Source organism: Thunnus thynnus, chromosome 4 (genome assembly GCF_963924715.1).
Source record: "Thunnus thynnus chromosome 4, fThuThy2.1, whole genome shotgun sequence".
Taxonomy (NCBI): Eukaryota; Metazoa; Chordata; class Actinopteri; order Scombriformes; family Scombridae; genus Thunnus; species Thunnus thynnus.
In genome coordinates this window covers 7138599-7147497 of record NC_089520.1, presented here as the reverse complement: position 1 = coordinate 7147497, position 8899 = coordinate 7138599, and positions in this window count along the sequence as shown.

The following is an 8899-nucleotide window of genomic DNA, read 5'->3' as shown; positions in this document are numbered from 1 at the left end:
CCCAGTGACAGTTGATGACCTTTGATAAACAGGTCCAAGCTGCTCTTTTAGCCTAATGCTAACATAGCATCTATCCAGCAAAATGTGTCTTCTGTTGATGAGAATTGCAGCTTTACAGATCTGCTACACTTTTAACCGCGAAACACACACACCGCATCATGGAGGATTTCATCATTGGATGGTCATAGTGAACACCAGATGTGCCTTGGAGATGGAAGTATTATTCAAGGTATGGTAACTGGGATGTACCAATAAGGGGAGTGAATGCGGTAAAAGTGCTAATTGCTTCAATTAATTCTAGTATGATGTGTGATCTATGGTCTTAAAATCAGTTGACTTTGTTCTGTCAAAGTTATGTCATCAAGTAGTAATGAGCATGTATCATTTTAAAAATTCTCCCTGGTGCATCAAGGATCCTCAGACACCTGAAAACTCATAGGTGGCTGCCCAACTGTGTTTTGCTAATGAGGCAGGATGTCAGAAAATCCAATTCAGTGGTCAAACAGGAAGGAGACAGAAAAATGAGTATATCATTTCCTCTATTAAAGTTTAAAGACATTTTCAAAACAGTCCCTGCATACAACTGTAACTAAAACCAATTAAATGTTCAGTGTGATGAATCAGCTGCAGGCAGCAAGTTTAAAGTTTTTTGAGCAAGAACTAAACTATACCAAACTTTAAAGGGGACATATGCTTTTAAAGATTTTCTGTTGTTTTTATACTGTTATGATGTTGGATGTCTACGTTAAACATGGTCAAAGTTCCAAAATCTGAGGTGAACGAATGTAAAAATACTGCCTGAAAGTCAAAAGCCAGGGCTTCAGCCTTCTCTCAACGCTTCGTTTGCAAAATGACTTCCTCCTCATCATGACATCAGATTGTTCACACATGCCTATAAACGGCCATCCGCTCCGCAGCCTTTGTTACTAAGGTTGCTGATAAGGTTGTTCCGTGTGTCGGTCACGTTGTCCGCTCGCATATTTCGGATCAGATTCGGGCTCGAACATGTACGGATGTATTTGAGAAGTTTCCATTTTGAGAAAAAAAAACAAAAAAAGGTGAGATCTGAATTTTACTGTTTGTTTACGTAGCCTCTGGGGCAGCTGGGGGTCTGCTGGGCAGCTAGCCAATCAGAAAAGAGTTGGCTCATCAGGGGAGGAGGGGGGCCTTAAAGAGACAGGAGCTAAAATGGCTTGTTTTTGACAGAGGCTGAACTGAGGTGATGCATAAAGGCCCAGTATAAGATAAAAAAAGGAGTTATTTGAACTGTACATCATGCAAAGATATTCCAGTATAACCCCAGAATATAAATATAGACCTAGAAATGTTCATGATAGAGCCTCTTTAAGCAATGGCTTTTTGAAAGGAAGGAAGGAAATCAGTTTAAAGACTTATGGCATGTTAATGATAAATGTGCTAAACAATGCCAAACCACCAGTATGGTCCATTAAGACGCTTTTCAAAAAATTTTCTACTGATTCATCTGTTGTGATGGTTGTTGGAAGTGTTTTCCATGAGCTTATAAAACACAGAACAACCTCAGTGTGAGTCACCGTGGATCAGAGGCAGACTAATGCCTGAAAAAATCTGAATAACATAATTGTCTACTCTTTTTGGTGCATTTTGGTGAATGTTTGATATTTTCCAGTTTGCTGAGGAGGAAATGAACCAGCTTCAGATGACATGATGAGTCAAATTCAGCTGTCCTCTCTCAGAGGGAAGTACGGTCATTTCTAAAACTGTCTGCATCTGGTTGGCAGAGGAAATTAGTACAGGAAGTTCTTCACTCAGTCACCCTGTCCAACATCATTTCAGTTCACCCCTGTTCCCCGTTTTTTATTCAGACGTATGTGTAAATGTCTGTCACTGCATCCTGCTGCTATGCTGTCAACATTCCTGTCTGAAGTCTTTGTCCTGAGACTTGACATGCTCACGTGTAAGATGATTAGAAACCCAGTTATGTGTATACATGGCCTACAAATTAGTTCTCTCCAGGAAAAAACCTGGATAGACTAATCAGGTTTCTCTAATCCTCTACCCAGATAACAAAACAGGTTTCTCCTATATGTGTTGTTTATAGAACACCAAGTCGAAAAAGCAGCAAACACTGAAAGTTTCAACTCTGGAAACTTTCCGTACAACAGAGAGAGAGAGAGAGAGAGTACTGGTTGTGTTTTCTGTATTTGCAGCAGGTTTCTGTATTTGTTTGTGTTTTTTAAATGTTGTGCATGCATTGTCAAATCGATAAAGATGTTTTCTTCATTTGTGTTTTGTGCTTTCTGCATGTTTTCTCAAAGTAGCTATAATTTATGTATGTTTTTTATGAAAACAATGCATCAAATGACAAGCTAGCCAGTTTCAGCTCATTGTTTGATATTTACTGGTTTTGTAAAAACCCTGTGGACTGTACATTCATCAGGTGAAACTCCCAATGAATGATAATGTGGCTCCGTAACTGCTAAACAACCGTTTGCTTACAAGTTTGACAACTCAAAAGGTGATAACGTGTGTTCACAATTTGTTTCTGGTGCCTTCAAATGGACAAAAAAATCATTAATGCAGGTTTAAGTTGCAGTGTTTTTCAGTGTAAAACAGAAGCTTTTTGAAAGTTAAACTCAGCTGCAGGCAGCTAATGAGAAGATACACACAAACACACACAGACTGAAACACTGGACTCGATTGATTTCAAAGGAGCTTTTGTGCCTTTAAGCTGAATTTTGTAAAAACAAACCTAATAACAGTAGTAAAAAGATGAATGTTTGGTTCGATGGTGGTTCAGTGTGTCAGATTGTTCTTTGTTTGGTAGGGAGTGTGTCACTGTGTAGTGAAATAGATTTAAATAGGTTGCGTGACAATAAACATTATTAGCACACATGTGAGTCAATGACTTGCAACACAAGGCAACAATAAGTGTCTCATTAAGACAGGAACACACATAATGAATCCGGTGTCACAACTGATTGGACTCGAGTCTGTTCCAGTCTGGTTTTGTCGGTGATCACAGTGAGGAGATAAAATCTTACAGCGTGTTGAGTTGAAGGATTCTGATCTAAACACTTCCCATTATTCACACTGATATTATTTTAGACGTGTGAAATTTACAACTGGGATTGTGGCTGTTGACATGAACGAGACACGAGTTTGTGTTCTCGCTGTTGATTTATAATCTGTCTATCATTCAGTATGTTGTCCTCAGTTATTCAGTATGTGCTCCTATCTGTCTGTCTGTGCATGTCGGTGGCAACAGTCGTTATGTTTGGTCTTGTATTTGTACAATAATCTCTAAGTTCGTTATAAATATGCTATAAGTGGGTTATAGTGCAAAAAACCCCCACAAAAACTGAAGAATCTGCTTTTGAAAATGTAGCTGTAACAATACCAGTACATGAAACTGCCTTTTTCATCTGCTATTGTTTTATATAGTACATTTGGGGAATTTCCTAGAAAGCTTAACTGTAAGCTTCAAGTGCACCAGAATGATATGTTACTGGTTTCAGACAAGAAAACCTCCCAGTAGGCACTGACTTACTGATTTTCAGATCCAAAAATGGGGTAAATTAGGCTGCAGTGTTTTTTTTTTTTTTCAATGTCTAGCTTACAAATAACTGTTGTTGAACAGCATTTAAATGCCTATATTTAAATCAGTAGTTTGGACCTGCTTCACACTGAAATATAATCATTTAAATGTTGTAGAAACAACGGTTATGTGTATCCTGGATAAACAGAAAAAAAAAACATAACTTTTTAACTAAATGTAGCCTGATGTCTAGACATCTTTGGGACCTGCAAATCACCAAATCAGTGCTTATTCCTGGGAAATTCACCGCCTACTGAAGCAGGCACTGAGGAGAGACACACCCAGGGTTTAGATAGAAGAGAGGATGAGGAGAAACAGATTACTGGAGGGAAGGAGTCAGATTAGCTGAACATTTTTTTTTTAAAGAACCCAGCGCTGCTCGCTCTCCTTCTTTCGGTTCTGATTCACAAACCAACACATCTGGTCAGCAGAACCACTGACTACGCCTTTTCCTTTCTCTACCAGCAAGCCAGTGTGTGTGTGTGTGTGTGTGTGTGTGTGTGTGTGTGTGTATAAATCCCAAAGCTAACATCCGTAGCTGGTAGATCCCAGCTGATAGAGCAGGGGCTCACACTGATGGCATCATAATTCAGAGACAGGAAGTAGGTGGATGAGTGTGTGAATACAGCGCCAACACATACGCACATACACACACACACACACAGCCAAATGCAGACACACACACACACGGCTGACATAGAGGGAAAGTATGTTCATTCTGGGCCTTAAAACCTCAGAGGGGTCATTGTTCGTCATTGGTCTTTTTTTTTTGTTGAACGGGTATATCAAAGCGATACATTAAAAATCAATTATACATCCATTTTTAAGTATAATAAAATGTTCCTTTAGGCACCATAAATCAATATTTTTATATTTAATTTGATCCAGATGAGCGGTGTAACATGACAGTTTCTTGATTTTACTCAATTTTTTGCAAGATCTGTGGTCCAGCTGTTGTTTATAGTATCTGATATTGTTCTGATTTGCAAAGACTGTCATTGAATTTGTTGTTTTAACAATTAAACACACACAATTCAAAGTCTTCAACCAGTGTGTTCATCTTAGCTTTGCACGACAGTGAGGGAGGAACATATAAATGTCTACTTTAAGAGATAATTAAAGGGCAATTCTGGTTAATTATAAATCTAATTTACTTAGTTTTGGCCGTCATTCCTAACTCTCCAAGACACTTCTTTTTAGTTTTAATTAACTTACTGAGTATGTTATTACTGTCAGAAATGATTAATGGCTAAACTAAACTAAAGTAAAGAAAATAAGACTCGAGCTGTGAGTAACCAGAATTGTCCCTTCAGCCAGGTAGCTGCACTTTAAACTGAGTATGACCCTCTGGTTAACGAGCAGTAAGGCCAGTAAGTTTCTGTTTGTGTAAACTAAATACATTCACCGCAACAGAAACGCTTCCAGGAATTTTGTCTGTTTTGTCACTGATACAGAAAATAACATGAAAATTTAAGATCACAGACGAATCCTCCCTTTGAGCTGCTCGATGAAGATGGATGATGGAGAAAAGCACTGGGGAATGAGACAAAACGGGAGGGTCGGTGTCAGCAAAAGTGGTAACATTTTTCTTATCTGATTTGTTTATATACTGAGGCCAGTAAGTACGTCAGTCTGCTGGATGCTGGAAACTCGAGGGATGCTTCCATGATGGGAAATGACTCCAATCTTGCAAAATGCTACCAAAAAATGAATACAGTGTTTTGACCTTGTCAGACCCCTCCATGAAAATCTGCGGTTTTCGATTTATGCTTGCTCTGTTCTACTTACTGAACGCAATCAGTCCAGAGAGCCTAGTTAGCACTGATTCACTGAGAAATACTGTGGACTCCCTCCAAAGAATGATGATGATGATGATGATGATGATGAGCAGTTAAAGGATAAGTTAGGTGCCCATATGAACACAGGAAGAGGTTTACCTCGCTGTCATCATTCCTCCTGTTCATACCGGCTATTAAAATTTACCCTTCAGATGTGGTTTCAATGTAAGTGATGGAGGCCAAAAATCATAGAATCCACGCAGTCATTTTGTGCAAAAATGCATTTCAGTGCATTTGAGTCATAGCAAGTGGATATCTGCCACATTTACAGTCTTTTTAGCATCAGATTCCCTCTTTGTTTTTCCCTGTTGAGCTGCAGTGGAAGTATAGTAACAAAAAGAAGGACTTTGGCACTAAAAAGACTGTAACGTTGTAAGATATCTACTTGATTTGACTCATTTGGACGCTTCATATTAGCTTCAGATAAACTTTTAAACACATTTTTGCACAGAAGGAGGACTGTGGTTTTATTGTGTCTCTCTGTCTGAGTTTGTTAGTGCATGTTTGAGGTCTAGATGTTCTCAAGAAATTCAGCAGAAAACAATTTTATTTTTAATTATAGTAAATTTTTATGTGTGTGTGAGTTTTTGAGTGGTCAACTGTTTGTGAAGACTTTCACACAACCAGAGGAGGGTGTGTGTGTCTGCTGCAGGGTGGGACCGTGAGTGAAGTGGTGTGTGTGTGTGTGTGTGTGTGGGTGTTTTGATTAAAAGAGAGATTTCTGTCATGATAATATGTTCTCGGTTTTATTGCTGCTCTATGATGTTCTATGCTTTTTGTGTCCAGTTGTACCGTGTGACAGCCCGCATCTACACGCTGAACTGAGCGAAAGTTAGAACATGTGTTCTGTATCTCGGATATGTGATCTAGATCTGTGGTTCCCAACCTTTTTGGCTTGGGGCCCCCCTTAAAGCAACATATATTTTGAGAAATACACATCTGTGCTTTCTTGCAGAAAGTCAGATGAGAAGATCAATACAACTTTCATGTTTGTGTGTTAAACATGCAGCTACAGTTCAGCAGCAGGTTTGCAGAGGGAAACAGCTAGTCTGTTTCTGGCCAAAGCTTAAAAAAAAATCTGCCTTCCTGCACCTCTGCGGTCACAAATTACCATGTTATAGCTTGTTATTTTAATCCTTACAAAGAACTGATGCATAATTAATGACATATTGCAGTTCACAGGCATTACGTGACTATTTCTTGGCTGTCAGAAGTCACTTCCTGAAGTCTAGCAAACTCACGATGACATCAGCTTTACAAGATGTTACTGTGCCCGGCCAACGAGATGATAACATGCTAATTAGTGAGCTTTAGAAGTGCAGGTGGGCAAAAAGTCAGAAAAGTAAAGTCATTTTGTGTTACATAATTATGTTTCATTTTGTTCCTTATACCTTTAATCAACTTGTGACCTTTCAGATTTGGAGTTCTCATTCTGTCCGCACTGTGATCACATATAGAAACGGTAATTTCATTCGCAGGTGGAGATGATGCACTAGTAAACAAACACAGGATGCTTTTCCAGTAATGCCGTCCACGACCCAGAAGTCGAGCGAGTCCAGTCAAAACACATCAAATCAAGGTTTTTACATCCAGGCGGGAGACAATAGGGATGAACTAGTCAGGGTTTAGTCAGCAGATTAATGTTATTTCGCTCCGTTTTCCGTTCTGGTTTCTTAAACTGCAATGTAATAAGTGGAAAAAATTCAATTTCCCAAGGAGAGGAAAGCTCCCTGTTAGCTCAGATTGCATAATCAGCTAAACATCTAACATCTGGATTTTTTATGGCACAAAGTACTGGATGGTGGACAGAAACTAGTGAGGAAGAAAACATCGGTTTTAAGGTTAGACAGCCCGCTGTTATGGTGTGTGTACGGCTGTTAAATTAATTACATGAACGTTTGTCAGGCAGATCTTTAATTATTGCTTCGGTCATCGGTTTGTTATGTGCTCAGAGCCTCAGTGTGTGACTGGTGACAGCTGATAGAGACGTTTTATACACTTATAGCTTCTCAGAGAAAAAACAATCAAATAGACAAGTTCCTCTTGAGTCTGTGTGGCTGGTAAATAATACTATTGAGCCTGAAAAGGACATCAGACTTTCACACACTAAACAAGCCATAGTTTATTTAAACACATACAGTTTTTTTGTTGTTGCTCTTTTACATCCATTCTGTTCTATCAGGAGGCTAATTAATGGATTTAAATTGTCTATTTGTATCTTATTCTGTGACGGCCAGACGCTGCTATAGATCTTTAATCGAGTCTCATCTCTTGCGCATCCTCGCTGGGAGGAAAGCACCCACAATGCATCTCAGGTCAAGGAAAGCAGCATGGGCTCTGCTTATTTGGACTTTGCAGACGAGGAGCTCATCTGTAGCGTTTGACGGGCAGGAAGAGGTGGAGTTAGGTGTCTTTTCAGCTCGTTAAGTTCCCCTAGGAATGTAGCCAAACTGTACAGATATCATTTACACCTGGCAGAGATTTGATAACAACACAAGCCAGAACACCTCCAGATACAGTCGGGCTGATCTGATAAAACTTCCAGTTGCGTTGCGTTCTGCATACATTTCCACCTGCATTGACAAGTTTTTTTCCCCCGATGCAGATAAGACATCCAGATACAGATCAATGCTGCTCTGACACTTTAAAAGCCTCCACTTTAGTTAACAAAGCTCTCTCTCTCTCTGTGTGCTGTAGTTTTGCTATCAACCATCCACACAACACTTCAATAATCACCACATCCCATCTCTTCTTCTTTGCATCTTAGTTTGCATCTTTCTTCCTTCAGTGTTTCCCAGTTTATACCACTTCAGGGCCAAAAATGCATTACTGAATAAGATGTCCTACACTGCATGATAACAAATAGTTATATCTTTGCAGAGATGTGTGTGTATAACCAGCAGCTTCAGTAGCAAAGACGGCAGTTCGACATCCCAAACATTGATGTCACTGGGCCGGACCACTGAAGACAAAGAGATGAGAAGTGAGACGTTTCACCTCTTGACATCATGCTTTAAACTGAATGCAAAGCAAACCTCTTCCTCAACCTGAAACCTCAAGTTAAAGTCTCGACTCCGACCGTAACCTCAAAGTCTAAATCCTGCACCCTCTAAATAAACCCGGAATCCTAAACCTCAAATTAAATCTTAACCCTAACTCTCGACCAAACACATTTTAAACCAAAAACCATAGAAAAAAACATAGAAACGTATACCTCAAGCCTAACCCTAACTCCAGACTACAAAACCCATTAACCATACACGCCAGTCCAAAGAATAGATTCGGTTTATGGTTCAGGGTCCAACACAATGCAAATTATATTTTTTTTTTAAAAAAGCACATGCTGAATCCTAAAATTTCAATGTAATTCTTAAAATAATCCCTGAACTAAAGCTTGGTTTTACATCCTCACTGCCACCAGCTGTAAGTGCTCTTAAGCAAGGCACTGTGGTTTAGTCTGATCTCTGAAGAAATGTACGTTTAG